Raw genomic sequence first — 18,176 nt, forward strand, 5'->3', positions numbered from 1 at the left:
GGGGGGGGGGGGGAGGAGGGAGGAGGGAGGAGATTTCCTCTCGGTTGATTTTATGCCCGGTATATATACGGGGTAGGTAGGAACTACTTGCCGCCCCTCTGTCCTCCTTCCTTCCTTCCTTCCTTCTTCACTCACTTCCTTCCTTTCTGTCCGTTTATCCGTCTCCTCTGGTGTCTCCGTATAGCCGGGTAGCTGGCTTCTATCTGACGACTAGCTAGCTCTCTTCTCGATGTTTTTTCCCTGCCAAATTGGTTTCCTAACTTTAACCGGAGTCATCGGAGTTACGCTTTCCGAAACGCGCTCACCTCGTTTAACATAGATATATATAGGTGTGCAAGTGTATCGTACATACACGTGTATAATATATATATATATATGTATTTGGAAGCGGAACGACTACCGTCCCGTGCACACATGTTGCGATGTGTCTGGATACGTATAAGGCTTGCACGTGGATAACGTATCTAACATTTACCACCTAGTGTGCACCGCTACAGTAGCAGAAACAGAAGCAGAAGCAGAGCCGGCAGCATCCTCGAATAATTGCCCGGAGATAAATGCCACATATGTATACATGCATATATATATACACACAAATGTGTGTCTCTGTGTGCAACGTGTATGTAGATGCGATATATGCGACGGTTGTACCGCAGCTGCTGCGGCACCGATGTCGAAAATATGACAAAAAAAAAAAGGAACAAATTAAAAAGAAGAAAAAAGATATATATATACAACATTTCGTCAGGTTAGGTCGATACATAATAAAACCGTAGGTCATAAACTGTGACCCGTGGTTGTCCGTGCCGACTCGTCGGCAGTTTTATGTGATACGGGAATCTTATTACTATCTGTATACCGATCGTGATTCGCCTTTGACCCGTGCGAAAGATGTCACGACGTATTAATGCCCGATCGCGGATCTTCGGCTCCCTTTTTTTTTTTTAAGTTCATCTTTTTACCGATTTCTCGTGCGTCGGTTGAAAAAAAAAAGAAAAAAAATCAGCGGGAGAGAGGAACTTGTAGTTTTTGAAGTGAGATTTATCCGATTTCGAGCCTGACCTCTCACTGAATGAGAGGAGCTCCTTATTCTGACCTGATTTTTTGCAAGCTGGCTACTCGAGAGCTGCCAGAATCAGAAACGGCGGCAGCTACTTTTGGCTTCCTTTTTTCCCCGCCGTCCCCCGCCCTGTTTTTTTTTGTCGCTTTTTGTTACCGAGAATTTTTTATATTCGATATCTATACGTACGCGCACGTATTATGTACGTATGGGAAACCTATACGTGCAGCCGGTATATAATCGCGGTACGTTTGAAAACTATTATTAATTCCTAGTTACCGAACAATTTCTTCTTTTTTTTTTTTCCCCCACCTCCATTCGTTTTTGTCTTTGATCTATTTTTCTCTTTTTTTTTTCTTCTACTTTTTCCGCTTTATTTTTTAATCGTTAAATTTTTTTCCCCTCCAATTTTAATTCAGTATTGAATACACGAATTCGTTGATCGTGAAAAAAAGAAAAAAAAAAAATTCTGCTTCAATCGATTCGAACGAATAAAATTATACAAAAAAAAAAAGAAAGGAGAACTTCAACGGGGGGGATAAATAGCAGAACCTACACACGCAGCGGACGTCGATGAGATTCGATGTGCATATATGATACATAGGTGTATATTAGTACATATATCTGCGGGGAACAGTTGTTTGAAAAATCCTCGTAAATCTGGTCGGAAGAGATTTTTTACTTTGACTTTTTTCTTATTTTTTGTCAATTTTTTCGTTCATTCTTTCCTCGGTTTCTTTTTTTCTCGTTTTTTTTTCTCTCTATTCCTTTTGTCGGTCGCCAGTCTCGTTTTCTCGATGTATTTTTTACGTACACGTGAATCTTTTTTTTTCTCGCGTATGCAAAGGAGGGATGATGCGTGCGAAACGGAGGGCGGATGTTCCGCGAGGAGAAGAGCGACGACACAAACCTCCGCGTATTCCTTCAAAAGGAATTCGGTTGAGCCGCTTATACTGCATAATGCTTTCTCGCTCGATTCGCTCAGGATATGGTGTAACAGTAGCTGTGTTATATAACCCATACGTATACGTTTGTATCGCGTACATATGTATGCAGAGAGAGAGAGACATAGACATGTACGACAGTTTATATACCATTCCTCCTATTACCTATATACGTACGCCCGTGGCCGTGCAGGGATTGAAATCCCGTAGGTTTGGGTAACGTGAAATGCCAAATCCGATAAAATTCGACCCTTCAAAATCCCTTGTGCTTGCAAGCCCGAGCGGCTAGTGCCGCCGCTGCTTGCTGCTGCTGCTGCTGCTGGTGCTGCAGATTGGGGGAGAAAGAAAAGGAGAATCCAACGAAATTCGCCCTGGCACGCGAATCGCTCGTTATTTATACCCATCTTAATCTACTTTTTCTCATTGCGTCATCTCGTAACGCACGTACACATGTACATACGTACGTATCCATCAACGGATCCATCGATGAACGTCGCTCTTTCAATTTTCTATTTTCAAATTTTCAAATTTTTTCCCTTGTTCTCGGTTTTTACAAAAATTTATCAACGATCCTAGGATGTTGCGACGGTTTTTTTTTTCTTCTTCTTCTTTTATTTCATTTCTTCGTAGTCTCGAATTTCTTGAATATCCATCGAAATGTTCTCGAGATTGAGGGGGAAAACGGGTCTATGTGCGCTCCGGTGTCTGCGTGATTGCATAGGGGTAGGCGCAGTCGCACGTAAGCGACACGCGGACCCGTAACTATGGCTAGGCTTTGACTTTGCATATGACTCTTATGAATAGCAAATTGCCTCGAAGCGAACAGAAACAAGAACCACCGCCATCCCCAACTACGAACTATACCGTCTATACCTCTCTACGTGCACCTCGCGTTCCATTAAATTTTGAAACATTCACTCCGCCAAGGAAACCGTGTACGTCCTGACCTATTCGTACGGTACGCTAGGTAGTACCTACATGTATGTGGGGCTGTGAAAATCGACAATTTTCTCATTCATTTATTTTCCTTCCCTCCAAAACAAGGAAAAATAGAACTGCAGAAATCTGATACTGCATCGAAAGTTTTGTCTTCCTCCTAGTTTTTCAAGTTTTACTTTCTGATTTCGCGAGAAATCGTGGCGTATGGATTAAGATTAATTCCACCGCATGTGGATATTGTAATAAAATTCTGATCGAATGTATGTCGGGTGATCGATGAAAAGAAGGCGTAAAATCTAGGCCAAAGATATCTTCTTCGGTGTAGAATGTATGGAAAAAAAAGAGAAAAAAAAAAAACATAGAAGCGCAGTTACATCGGTAAATGAATCCATCTCTTCATGGGATACGAGTATATAATATAACGCGGTACGAATGCGCCGCCGTATATGTCGTTACGTATATCTGTATATTTTTTTTGCATAAACTATACATGCGCTATTCGTGCGCACATATGTACACGCCACGAATTGAGTTGGCAGCGACTCAAAGTGCCGTATGCGAATATCTGGATGGTGTTTCTCCCCCCCTCCCCTACTCCGTTTTCCCCGTCTCTTCCAGTCCACCGTACTTACGGTGGACTGCAGGCACATTTCCCCCCCCAAAAACCGACGATGCACGGGGTGCGCTTTTATCGTACGTATCTACCTACCTACCTACCTACCTACCTACTACATACCACTTCTAAAACTCTATGGCGGTGGTATATAGGATTAAATATATTACGACATCTCTACGTACACGGAATTTACTCCAGTGGGGGGGGGGGGGGGGGGGGGGGGAGGGGGTTTATACGATTATTACCGTGAATTTAAACACCGAGCCAAAATGGTCGAGTGAAAATTTTTCCATTTTATCCCTAAAAAATGGCCCCGAATAAACACACCTGTGCATTGCCCGCGACACGCGGGTACATCCAGCGTTGCGATTTAACGTTATTATTATTATTTCTAATTCTTTCTAATTGTATGTGCAACCCACGTTTATTACCCGTAGAGAAGTACGCAGTTCTCTCTCCATTTAATAAACAACACATTCTATACGTAGGAACGCGCTAAACTGCCGACACCTGAATTCTCCTTTTTTTTTTTTTTCTTCTCTCGTTCTCAGTTTTTTCGCCTCTCATCTTCGCCCGAGAAACTTTTGAAACATCGTGGCCCGAGTATGTAGCGCTTCTCCGTACACCCGTAGGTACAACGTGTATTACGTACGTACGTACGTATGTACCGCGTGTATATTCTTGTACCTTTTGAGGCCACTCAACTTCTTCCCTTTCTTGACAGCGAATGAAAAAGAAACGAGAAGAATAGAGGGGAAAATGGTTAAGGAATAGAAGGAGAGGAAAACGAGTGGAAACTTAGCAAAGCCTTCGGGCTATTTGGTTACTACGTCATTTTTACTCTCCTCTCTCCCTTCCTCCCGGCTCCGTCTTACCTATACGTCTGCGAGCATGTATATATCGCGAGAAGCGAGCTTATGTAGAATTTATACGTACGTGGAATCCGGAGGTCATATTCGCCGTATGACGTGGTGTAGGGTATTCTTCGGCATGGGTAATATATTACACGTGTACGCATGTTATATTCATTGCATAGGTATATATACACACATTTATCTATATATCGATTTATTCTATACAGACACAACCGTACGTTTTTCGAGGAAAGTTGCGCCCCTTTCACGTGTCTACATTCACAGGTATAGACGCATCACTACACGTGATGCTTTACCCATTTTCTTTTTCCTTTTATTCGATTTTATTTATTTATTTTTTCCCTTCTCCATCTTTTCTCTTATCCAATGAATGGAAGGCGGAGAAAATAAATTGCAAAAACAAGAAAATTCGAACCGAGTAAGTGAGTGAGTAAGTAAGTAAGTAAGTAAGTAAAGATGAGGAAAAATGTGATACGAATGAGAAAAGAAATTGAGACTAGGGAATATCTTCCTCGTCTTCTTTCTGGTTTTTTTTTTTTTTCTATCTTTTTTCTTTTTGTTATTACGTAGACGATCAATCTATTCGGTATGGATGAAATCCATGACGGTTGGTTACGCGATCATCCTCTTCGGTTCCCGCTATATATACGTATATTTACATCGCTACTTATAGATATATATATACCTACGTTTCACATGTGGCAGGGTTGTATATAAACGTGCGCACACTCGCTTACATTATACGTATATAAATATATATGCATCCAACGATATCCGCATGATATTGGAGATATATAGAGAGGAGAAATTGTATTTAGATAGATTTTATGTATGGGGGATTTAACCTCCTTTGGACGGGGGGTCTCGTATCCACCCTTATTTTTCATGAAAAAATTCTTTTTTATTTTATCCCGTTTCCCCCCCCACTCTAGCGACTACACTTTCGTTCGCTTTCGAACAACAACCGCGCGTAGATAAAACGAAGTGAAATTACGTGCCGGATAATATCGAAAGTTCACCTATCGGATTTCTCTTCGATTCGAAGACGATGAAGAATTTTTCGGAAAGGAAAAGAAAAGGGAATAACAATCACCCCTCGTTAGCGGGAAAATCGAAAGCGATGCCCGGACCTCTGCGCAAACGTATGAGACAGGAGTCCGCCGATGTGATGGATGAGATGACGGAAATTTCAAGAAAAAGGGTGCTGCAGTGTGTGCGAAATGAAAGAATAACAACGTCAGATTAGAAACTTGGGTAACCGCAGTCGTCCGCGTTTCGTCTCTCCAGCATTTGTTGTGGAAAATTATTTTTTCACGTGTTTTTTTGGTTTTGATTATTCAAAAAATTCAATCAAGGGTTGCAGGTATTTCTGTAAAATTTGGCCAAGTCCGCAGGTTTTCTCAAGTTACGTAAATACGTTACCTAGATACATACAGATATCGCACACGTGTATTTTCCTATTGGAAAAAACGACCCGCTTCTTCCGCGATGCCCACGGAGAAGAGGTGGTGGCGGTGGGAAGGGGTACGGTGGCAAACGGGTATGAGATACGCGTCAAATCCTCGGTTTCTCGAAACCCGGATCTCCCTCACAGACTTCCCTAGGGCTTAGGACGTCCATCGTCCGCGCAAAGATTAGCTTCAGCGATCTATCCCGTGTCAGGATTCAACGTCCTTAACAGGGCCGCGGGACTGCCGGGGGAAAACCGCCGACTCCCCGAATTTCAGGGGGGTGCTAACGAAATTGTTACGAAGGTTGAAAAGCGAAGGAAAAAGATGGAAAAAAAAAAAAACAATGAGAAAACCAAAAGTAAAAAAATTAACGGACGAGAGACAAGGGTCGAGTTGAAGAACTTACCTACATACTTTGAGTGTAATAAAAAGTGAACGCGTCGTTCCAAAGAATTCGTTGTATAGTTGAAATTATTGAAGTAAATCCGACCGTTCGGACAGCTTGAAATTTTTTTCATGTCCTTCATATTCCCGTACAACAAACGAGGTTTTTCAATCCTTTCGGTTAACGCGAGAAAAATGTAATCCTGGAAGAAGGAAATGAGAGTTTGAGATATTTTTGAAATTCATTCGACCGGAGTTGAACGAATTTGCCAGTTCTGAATCGAATCGAATTTTCGCTCCTCTCTTTTCTTATCCGTTCCTTCCGACTGCGAGTCCTCCCGTACGTGTAATCGGGTCTTGTACCTGAAACTTTACAAAAAAAAAAAAAGTGTTTCTTTTTTTCTTTTTTTTTTTTTTGGCGGAAATCGTTAGCAGAAAAACGAAACGATGAATTTCTAATTTTCAGCGATCACGCTGTACGGGTACGTAATCGCATGCGGGACCGTAGAACGCACTTCATTCAAGATTCCTGAAGGGACCTCGTTTACGGGGTTCGTCCTCTCGACGCTACGCTTGACGAGAACCCCTTTTATAATTACCTACCACCCTCGCTCCGCAGCCTGCCTAACCTCGTAAAAAAGAAATCGACGACGATACCCCGCGAATTCGACCTCCGGAATGATGAGATTTTCATATATTTTCACTTAATTAAATTCTTCCCTTATCCCACCGCGCTACTCCTCCAGTTTTAATTTTCGAAAAACTTCCCCCCCCCCCCCCCTCCCCCCCTCTCGTCATCTCCGTATTTTCGATCACCTCGAAATGTCAAGTGTACTGTCTACACGGGGGAACGGAACGCGCGTAAATAATTCGACAAGTTTCCCTTCTTTTCTTTCGTTTTTTTACTCATCCGATTCCTCCCCTGATAATTTCGACTTTTTCCTTTTTTCTTCCTTTTTTTGTTGGTTCTGCTTTCTCTTCGTCATACACATACTTGTTAGTTTGTGGATTTTTTCGTTCGTCTCGCTCGATTCTCTCTTCCTTCCGACGTAATACACGGATGGGATATGTGCGATGTACGCGTACGTACATACCGCGTACATACCAATACGGTGTATGTATATATCTCTGACGAACAGACTGCGTAGTGGGGGATTTATTAAAATAAGGAAAACGTAATTCTGACTTCTATTAGCAATCAAATTACATTTCGGTATAATAACTTTGGGGATTTTCCCCGCTATGTAACAGAAGTATTTCACTAAGATTTCCCCCCGGTGTTGGGATCCTCTGCACGATTGGGAACACGTATAGACGTGTATACATATATATATATATATACTTACGTACGGTATACGTTACACGTGGTTGTATATGGTTACGTAATATACGTGGAAGAAAGAGAAGCGAAGAGGAGAGAATATTTTCCTCTCCCTTATCTTCCACTCTCTATTTTCACCTCTCTCTTTTTCCTCTTATTCTTCCTCCTCTTACTCCGCTAACGGGGTGAAAAATATACATGTATATATACCACGTACACACGTGCACGCGGCGAACCTCTTTTCGCACGAGATAGACACCGATAAATCTTTACACCCTTGCCAAAGAAAAATGTGGAGTATCGCCGTCGATACGTCTTAGAATTTAACGAAATTTTCGACAAATTTATAACATTCCCAACTGTCTTCGCGCGTACAGTCATACCCTTGCGTATTACCTTTACCTGCACACGTGTGAGGCAATCGCGAGGGAACCGAAAAAATTCTTCACATGTTATTTCAAACTGATGGCATTTTATAACGGGGATCGAGTTACAAATTTTCTTCTTTCAAACTCCGCGGCGTATGTGGAAAGTGTACGCGTATATTCACGCGTGTGCGTGAAGAGCAATCTATTTCCTTCGAAGTATTTTTTTTTCATTTTTCTTTGTTCACCCTATCCCGGAGCCTGAATTTTGCGGAGTTTGCGGAAAAAACGTGAAAGAAAGAAAAATTTGATGCAAAAAAATGAAAAACTAGAAAAGCAAATCTGTCGAGTACCCGTACTCTGAAAAGCGTTTGCCGATCGTATGATTTTTGGCAAAATTTTCAACGCGATTATCTATTTTATCTATTTCAATTATCGGGGACAGCTAACGGAGTGACTTCTCGTCGGCCTATGGCTCGTCATTTGAAACGCGTAACACGATTGTTGGTATTATGCACTAATTGATATTCCATCGATCCGTCGATCGGACCGAGGATGTGTATAATCGCGATTCTCCGCGGGCCGCGAGCCGCGTGTTTACCGTACAGATACGTACGCGTATACGTCGTACACGGTATAGCCGAGAGTAATATCGATGAGGGAAAGTGATTCGCGTCGCGTTATTGCGGCAACAACGGTACGGCAATACCCACTAAATGACCTTCGATGCGATCGCGCTCGTTCACGGTTTAATGAAAACCGACTACATCGTCCTCCACGCGGAGACCCTACCCCGTACCTCCTCTACCTACGCTCTCGCGGGTATTTCGAGTCCACCGCACGCCCCAGCCTTGGTCCAGATTATTAAAAATCGCGACAATTCACCGCGTTCGTCCGAACGGCCCCACCCGCAAAATTCGAAACCGCTCCCGTCGAACGATTGTTCTTCCTTCTTCATTTCGCTGCTTCTCGTCTTCGCTGATGAGATTTTCGATCGAGTATCGTCATAGGCATACACTCGTAATGTAAGCAGCTAACGCTGCGCTCGTTTATTCTACCGCGATGATGAATTCTCGTCACGTTTATCGGTGCAGCAACAGCAGCAGCAGCGATTCGCTTATAATTAGCCGCGTTGTACAAGGTGTGACCCTATAACCGCGAGGACGTTGGATCGCGCACGAGCGAACATCACCGATAAAAATGTCGCGCCTATCCGAAAATACCTGACGCGGGGGGTCGCGGTTTTCCCTGAAAGGGAAAACAACCCCGTCGGGAGAGAAGGAAAATGATGCAACTACCGAGTTTATTTTACTTCCTCTTCATTTCGTTCTTCTGTACACTTTTTTTTCAAATGCGGAGAAAATTTTTCTTATTCTCGCGCACACGTACAGCTATACCGACGCACGCGCCCGCGTCCTTGTGCGTTTGCTTGTGTGTGTGTGGGTGTGTATATATATTTAGCTACTATGGGGCTCCATTAATCACTTGTCCGAATCGTTATTGGCTTGCCATGGTCACGTTTTACCCGGGGCCTTTAGAACCACGACGTGATGCTGCAGCAGAACCGCTTATACGTATACATGTGATGCGCGCACACACGTACATCTCTGTATATACCTGTGTATATATGATAAACGTATATATCTGGTCGACTACTGCTTTTGCAGTAGGTATACACGTACCCATATACATATACATCTAGACATACGGGATTGACGTCTCGGGAAATTGGACTTACAGTTTTAGATCGAGTTTTAAATTCAACCTCTTTAGAAAACCAACTTTTCTATACCACTTTCAATCATATTGTATTTAAATATACGTGATATTTCTCATGTTTGTCCGGAAGAAAGAAAACTAAATATATGAATGAAATACAAGAAAATAATACGAATCATCGATCTGCCGCAGGTTCCGCGACGGAGAAATATTTTATATTCTCTTGTAAAAATTTTTTTTTTCTCCTTTCACTTTACACAGTTCCATTCGTTAGGGCAATAATTATTTGTATCCGTCTTTCTTTTCGTATTGTATAACCTACGGCTTTTCGTACCTCCGTCCTTGAGAAATTAAAAATTTTCTCAACACGTGGGTATAATGATACCATCGGTACGTAACGATTTATGTTCTAAAATTTATACATTTTTACATGAACTCTGTTCGATTGTCACACCACGAACATCCTGAGTAAAAAAATCTGAAGCAAAAATTGTGTGACAAAAAGAAAAAGAAAAAGAAAAAAACCAAAGAGAACGAAAACGACGGAAATAATTAAGCCAAAAAATAAGTTACCGTCGATGGGGGTGGGAGGGAGGGGCGGGAGGAAAGGGTGAGTAAAAATGAAGAGAAAAAGAAAGTCTGAAAAAAAATCTCATCCATCAGTATTAAGTTTAAATCCTTGCGGAGGTTTTTATATACATGGCTGCATACATAAGCCATCATTGCGGGCCGCCGATTATCGCCAACAACCAAGCGCCCCATCCCCTTCCTCCTTTTCACCCCGCTATCGCGTCCTTCGCCGCCCCCGTTACCCTCGAAAACCCCTTTTTCGCGAATATGCGGGAGGTAAATATTTTTCACTACCGCGAGGGATATTGCGATATTACGGGAACGGTCGCCGTTTCAACCCCCTTCGCCGGAGAGGATAAAAGAGAGAAAAAAAAATGTTTTGAAAAAAAAAAAAAAAAGAGAGAAATGAAAGAGAGAAAAAATGCAAGCTAACCGGAGGAAGAGAAAAAACGTCGAATTGAAATCGAATGAAAGACGCGAAAAAATTTGTTTGAAAGAAACGAACGGAGCTGTGTGTGTATTACGTGTACTCGAATTTTTCAATCGCCAAATTTTTCGGGGGAAAATATGTATGCGAAATGTACTCTCATTGTCGGTGATCGTGAAATTTTTTGCCGCTGTGCAATTTTTGTTTCTCCTCTGCCTTTCGGCGATACCAAAACGAGGTAAAAAAAACGTAGAATTTGACGTATGAAAACTGTTACTAATTCAAACATGTAAATTGTACGAACGCTGCGCAGCAATATGAATTTTTCGAACGCGATGTTGAAAAGAAATGAGAGAAACGAAGCGAAATAGGGATGACGGAAAAATTGAAATTGAGGAAAGTCAACGAAGCTTTAACTTCACATCCCGTATTTCGGCGAACTTTTATTATATCAATTCTACTTTATTTACGGGGATATAATTTCTCGACGATTAAGTCCTCTCATCTCGCATTATCTTGACCTGTTCTTTTTCCTCCCTCTTTCATTCTCCTCCTCCTCCCTTCGTTCTCTCACTTTTCTTCGCTGTCCCCGTTCCCCTTGCGTTCTCCAGCTTTTCTTGAGAACACCTTTTCTCGAATACACGTAGCGCTCTACATCCAATAGAAGAGAACAGAAACGACGCGGGAGGGCTCAAGTTTGCCGTTAATCTTCACCCAACCCGTAATCTATGTTACGTTAATGGTCGCCAGTCATCTGGCAATAATCCTTCGATAATCCTGAACACGTAGCGCGTGGCCTACTGTAATTTATCAGTGCCCCTCCCCCTACCGCCCCCCCCCCCCCCCGCCCCACACTACCTTCCAACCCCCATTTACTGCCCTAATAAACGTGCGACCGCGTATTGCTCGCAAAATTCCCTCGCTCATGTGCGCCATATGTATATGTATGTAATATTACGTTATATATATATATATGCGACACGTATACGTATACGCGTATGAAATAATGTACACGTGTGTGTGTGTGTGTGCGAACGTACACAGTGGATACCGTAATATGTGCTGGGGGGGATGTGTGAGTCCTCTTGCAAAACGGAATATCTCTCCCAATGGAATCATTGGACGTAAATATTTTTAGGATGAATAGATACAATAAAAATGAAAAATGGAAATATATTCTAGTTATAGGCATTTTGGAAGGGAAATATTTTAGAGGGTTGTAAAATTTCATCGATGGTATTTTCATCGTTTATTTATTTATTTATTTATTTATTCATTTATTTGATTTTTTGTACGTCAGCTAGTTTGTAGCTATAGGTTTATTATTATTATTATTATTATTATTATTAATGTTTTTCGTTTACGTTCATTCTCGTCGAATTTTCGTTGCGCTTTTCGCGTCTAGCTTTTTTTCGCCGCTGCGCGAAAAAATCAGAAACTGGAAAAAAAAAGGGCCGATAGGCCAAATATTAATTTTGAAAGGATATGGAAAAAAAGACGAATGTTCACAGGGAGGGGTATTTATGAAGAAATTATGCGAATAATTTATTATTCAATTTTTTGGAAAATTTATTCTACGTTTAAACAAGCTCGTGAGTTTTTTTTTTTTCGTTTTGCTTTTTTTCTTCATTCTTCCAGTTTGCGAGAGTTAAGAAATGGCTATGGGAAATTACGTCCAGAGCAGGTACTTACGTTTGCGTTTTTTTCTTTTCTCCCCTGCCCTCCCCCCCCTCCCCCTAATTTCTTTCATGCACGTATAAAAATGTGGGATAATAAGATCGGTAGATAGACGAGTCTGACGAAGTATATGTATATACGTTGTACATACGTACGCGGCTATGTACTCGTGTAAAAATATATATATATATACGCGATCGTAAATTTCACCGGCAATACTCACGGCGAAGAAGAAGCAGGAAAAATAAATGAACGTATAAATAAATGAAAAGAAAAATTAACGAAGCCTCTCTCTTCAGCGTGCAATGGGGTTAGCGATACACAAGGGTTGCGAAACGTCGAGGGAGTTTGTGCGGAAATGTTTCGTAAAATTATATCACGAAAAATTTGAATGATTTGTAAAAAGTGAGAGAAATGTTCGTTCGTACGATTCCACGGTTTTGTTTTTGGTACCCTCATGTTTTTTATTATTTTGAAACTGCAATTCGAAAATCGAAATGTATATCGAAATTATTTGTTCATTCGTTTAATTTTGCGAGCACGAAATCGTGAGCTGGTTCGGCTGTGGGACACGTGAAGTTACAACAGGGAAAGTTCGCGTACAGAACGTGGCCATCCTATCTGTTAGCTTATTGTTACGCTTTAATTACACCCCTTTAGTAATTAGGGATATTACAGGTTACGTATACCACGCGCGGTATAATACTTGAAAACGTTATCGCAAAGCTCGAAACCTCGAAAGCTAGAGAGAGAAGGGAGCACGACGGAGCTTACATCGTTCCCATCCTACCGTACACCACGTCCGCTTTATTTATTAAACCTATTATGGAGATCATCTTTCGAATCCTTGCGGATTAACTTTAGCTTTTTTCGCTGCCTCTCTCTCTCTCTCTCTCTCTCTCTCTCTACGTTGCCTTTTTCAATTACGATCGAGATTATCGTCATCATCGTCATCGGCTCGGCAGTTTCAATACGCAATGGGAATTGTTTTCGATCAAAGACGAGTCGAAGAAAAAATTATTAAGTTTACATGTGTACTAAAAAATGGTGAAAGTCCTCTTTAAAATATTTATTTAATTATTTTAGTGTGCGGCGTTAATGCGAGTAAACCTACTTACGAAGTTTAAATTGATTTTCGAATTTTTCAACCCGTTCTTTTTTTTCCGTTTCAATTCTCATTTCATTCAGTTTTCACACGATGATTCACTTTTTGCCTTATCGAGCATTTTGGATTCTTTTTTTATTCGCCCTTCGAGTTACTACTAATTTACGTGTATCGTGTATACATAGCGTACGTGTATACCGGCGCAGCATTACAGCTCGTATTATATACTATATAGTTATTATTTCCAATTAACGAAATAACCGCGAAGAATTTCAGTAATGCAATTTATTTTCCCTCCCTCTTTTGTCCCCTTGTCTTTATAGTTCTTTCTTCCGCTATTTTTCTTTAGCTTTTTTCCCTCTTTCTTGCCTTTTCTATCCCCTACCCCGCGTCCGCGCCTCCCCTACTTTGTTTCGTTTTCTTTCTACTTTTTTTTTTCATTTATTTTTTCCGTTCTCCGCTGTCGCAAAACTTGGACCCTTTTACTTCAAATTCCATTACCGTGAACCACCGCAAACTAGGTATATAATACAATAGCACAGCTATGCGGGGAGGGTGGGGCTTCGGAATCTAACCGAACCTGAAACCCTCGTCGTGTCGTTAACGGGAGATTAATTGGAGGAAAGTATCTTTTGATTACCTGCACGAATAAGAATGGAAAACAATCCTTTTCCTTTCCCTTTTTTTTTTTTTTTCCCCCCAATTTTTTCCCCCCCTCGCGAAGGGTACGTGGATTGTATTCTTTTTTTTTTGTTTTTCGTCGCGATTCCGTGTATTTTTGGAATCGAAAAGAGAAAGTCGAACCGTTGAACAATTTATCGATCGATTTTTTGCTTTTTTTCAATTTTTTCAACTTCTTCGTCGGGTCGCGTTACCGGCTTACGTTGGAATACGTTGTTTCTTTTGGGTTTCTTCTTTTCTTTGTCCATATAATTATCTCGTTTCAAGGAAGGTGATGAAGGTATAAAATGGGGAATGGTTTCGCTCGAATTGTTGGAGAAGAGGGTAAGATAAAGTGAGGGAAACTGAGACGTGGTACCAGCTTTCACGTGGGATAGGAAACCAATGGCTGAAAATGAGGTGGGTTCGCCGGTAGGGCGGGAGGGAGGGAGGGGGGGAGGGAGGTCGTAGAAAACAGGGAAAAGAAAAAGGAAGGTAATTCCCTATTCCTACAAGATCATTATTCTCCATCAAGTTTTTCTACAGTTTAACCGTAACCTATATATAATACCGTATACGTTACACACACCCCCCCCCCCCTCCCGAACCAAAGTCCTCGAGAATATTGATTTCGATTTTTTTTCTAAATGTTTTTTTTTTTTTTTTTTCTGCTTCCTCCTCTCCATTCACATTTTTCTTCAAGGACTCTCGCGATTTTTCTCTCACCGCATTTGGATTCAGACAAAATTACCAGCGGTGATTTTGTCGAATATCATTCACCGTTTGTTGCCGGCGGTTAGACGACACGTAACTGGCGTTGTAAATTTTTCAAAATGTTGTACTCGATGTGAAAGGACGGTACGTACGTACGTACGTAGGTTTATGTAATCCGACACACATGTATGTATAACCCGTAACGTTATAGATCCTACAGGACGAGTACGTACTACATCGACGAGACCTTAAGCCTCTTAAAGTCTCAAGTGCTCCTCCTTCTTCTCCTTTCTTTTCTCCTTTTCCTCATTTTTATTTTTTTTCCCTCCCTCTTCTTCTTCTCCGTTGGTCGGGCGCGCTCCGCATCGCCTTTCGCGAACGACAAAACTTGACAAGATTTACCGCGATCGCCCGACTCGGAACTGTTCGTCATTTTCGGGGTAGCAACAATATCGGGGATAACGAATGCGTATAGAGACTCGCGTGAATTCCGTTCGATTCGAATCCGACGAAACGAACGAGCGAACGAGATTTCAAGATGCAATCCCATCCCGCAACGGAATTCCAGCGGTTCTCGGGCTCACCGCAATTTACCCTACTCTCCCTCTCGCTCTTCTCCAACTTCTTTCTCCGCGGTATCGGCTAACGGGTAAATTGAAGGCACTCTTTCACTTTTCCCTACCACACGCTTCTTCGACGTCCCGTACGGAGTTTTTCCTCCCCTCCCTCCCCTCCCTCTGCCCCCTCCGCAAAAATCTTGGCGGTTCTTATCGCGCGTGGTTTCCGGTATCCGTCGCGTTCGCCGAACCCTTGATATTCACCCCTCGATGAAAACGGCCGACTTCCATACTGCAGTCGGTTGTGTAACGGTGAACCGCAAACCGTTTAACACATTCAAATAAACGGCGAAGGTAGGTGAATGGGGTTTACATGCACCGCCGTAGCAGTGGAAAGCTTTTGTTAACGACCCTTTCACGTCTTAGCTCGACTACCGCAGCCGCTACTTCTACTACCTGCGCTTGGCACGGTCGAATATACATATGTACGTATGTATGCGTGTATATACGTGTACACACGTATATTACGGTTGCGTACGCGGTGGTGCAACGGCAAAGACGACGACGTTTAGTTTGAAATATGGAGGTAAACGTGGAACCTGTACGTACGTAGGTACGTACATCGCACATCGCACTTGTACGGTATAAAGAGGAGGAACTGCGAAGAGATTGCGGAGTTGGTGCAGCGGCGACGGCGACGGCGACGGCTACGGCGGTCGCAACGTGTGTTTGGTCTGGATGACGTAAAACGGAAGTTAAGCTCCACCGGAAATTAATACACCGACGGAACAGAACAACCGGCGCAAGTTAGCCGTTATAGTTGTCCGCTTATTACATCGAGACTTCGTCGTAATACCTCGTCATCGATATCATCCGCATTGTGTACCAGCGGCAACCGACGTCCGTCCCAACGCAAAACTCCCCACCCCCCGCAAGTTTCGGACAAAAATACGTCAAAATTGACGACGAACAAGTTGGAAATATTCGCGGTTATCGCTTCGTCGTTGAACGAAGTCGTTGTAAATAATGTAACCACATGCGTTTCGTCCGCATTGTTGGGGGCCTTCGACCGCGCGCGGTTTTTAATATCCGGTCCGTTTTATTCGGACCGAATGCAACGCGGATAGCCTACTATTTTTTTTGCTCTCGCATTCGCTAGCCGTAAATCGAGTGGCGCGCTACGTTTGATTCACGATACGTGAATCGCCCGTACGCAGGTAGGTACGTACCTCCTGTGAGATAAACTCCGTAACCGACGGACCGAACCCGGTTCACCCTCGTACGAACGATGGGTTAAAACTTTTCGTTGTAAATAATCCGGAATCTCTCTCACGTTTTGCCTGCAGATCAACCGCGCGTTCCATCGTCCCGTTCACCTCTTTCACCCCGGCACTACCTAACGTACACGGTATAGCGTGATTTTATCGCCAAATTTAGGTGTCACCTAACGCGATAAAACTACGAAATTTACAAAACGACACACCGGTACTCCGCTCCGGGCTCTGCTGCCCTACCGGATGATATCGTTTGTTACAACGTATGTGTGCGAGCGTTAAGAAATTATGGAGACTTTTCTCTTTTTTTTTTTTTTTTTTGTTTTGATTTTATCGATGAGATATAACTTGGACTTTGTTTTGTGGCGTATCATTTTATTCGAAATCCACTTTTCTTGGGTGAGAAACATTTTTTTTTTTTTTTTTTTTCACAAACTCAGGTCTTCGATAATGTCAGTTTTTGGCGTTAGAAATTTTTTCAATTGTTTTTCCTCATCAAAATTATACTTCGGAGGGTTTTAATATTCTCTTGGGCGGAAAAATTATGCGGGAATGTTTTTTTGTAAAGTCAGGAATTTACCGACGTCCCCGTCACACCGCCAAATGTCATCGTTACGTATGGTGAGAGAAAATTATTTTTCTCGCCTCGTATATTCCCTGCATTATTTATGCGCAAAGAACCTACTTACACGCAACACCTGCGCCGCAGGGTTGCGTACTTATTGGTGGCGTTTCATTAAATAAACCAGGTGATGCCGCCGGGAATTACAATAATTCTCTACGTACGAAAATTCTCTTCAATTTCAGAATTTTGTAGCTCATTTATTTCAATCCGAACGTCATCCACGCATCTACCCTCTATCGCGTTTTCTTCATTTCGAATTTCTCTGTATTTTATTTTATTTTATTTTATTTTTTTGCTACCGACCACCCGCATGTTATCAATTTTTCCTTCCAGTCTCTCTTTTTTATCGCCATTTTAATTCCTCTGTTTTATTTTTCACATCTTCATTTCGTAGTTACGGTCGCGCGAAGGGTGTATAAAAATATTTTTACGTTCATGCGTGCCGGGCAATAAAACGTTGAAGTGTAATATAATTTCGTACCTAATTTCTTCGCATCGCTCTCCGCTGCAGTTTACGTCCCTTTCTTTTCCGTTGTATCATTTTTTTTTTTTTTTCTTTTTCCGTGAGAAATTCAGAATGGGAGGAACGGATAAAGGGGGAGGAAAAAAAAAAAAATTTCTCATATTTTATCGGGCGGTAGTAACGGAGAAATTTCGTTCGCGTATTGTCGCTAGCTTTTCGCAAAAAAAAAAAAAAAAAACAGCGCATAAAATAGCGCAAAACAAACGACGAGGAGTAAAGTTACTTTTTGTCGTCGTTGCGTTTCTGCTAGGGAATATAATAGTCTTTCCGTGTTTCGTTGTTAATAAACTTTTGAAACTTTGAAAATTTCGAAAACTTCATTACTTTATTAGTCGGATTATCTCGACTCGTATATTGTAACTGGTGTACA

At 41.9% G+C, this 18,176-nt stretch overlaps 1 protein-coding gene across 12 annotated transcripts in view; it reads left to right on the top strand.

Moving 5' to 3' along the window:
* LOC105686378 (venom dipeptidyl peptidase 4) overlaps positions 1–18,176 on the top strand; it is a 160,033-nt gene that overhangs the window by 28,068 nt on the left and 113,789 nt on the right. The window lies entirely within an intron of this gene.

This window comes from Athalia rosae, chromosome 3 (genome assembly GCF_917208135.1).
Source record: "Athalia rosae chromosome 3, iyAthRosa1.1, whole genome shotgun sequence".
In the NCBI taxonomy this organism is placed as follows: Eukaryota; Metazoa; Arthropoda; class Insecta; order Hymenoptera; family Athaliidae; genus Athalia; species Athalia rosae.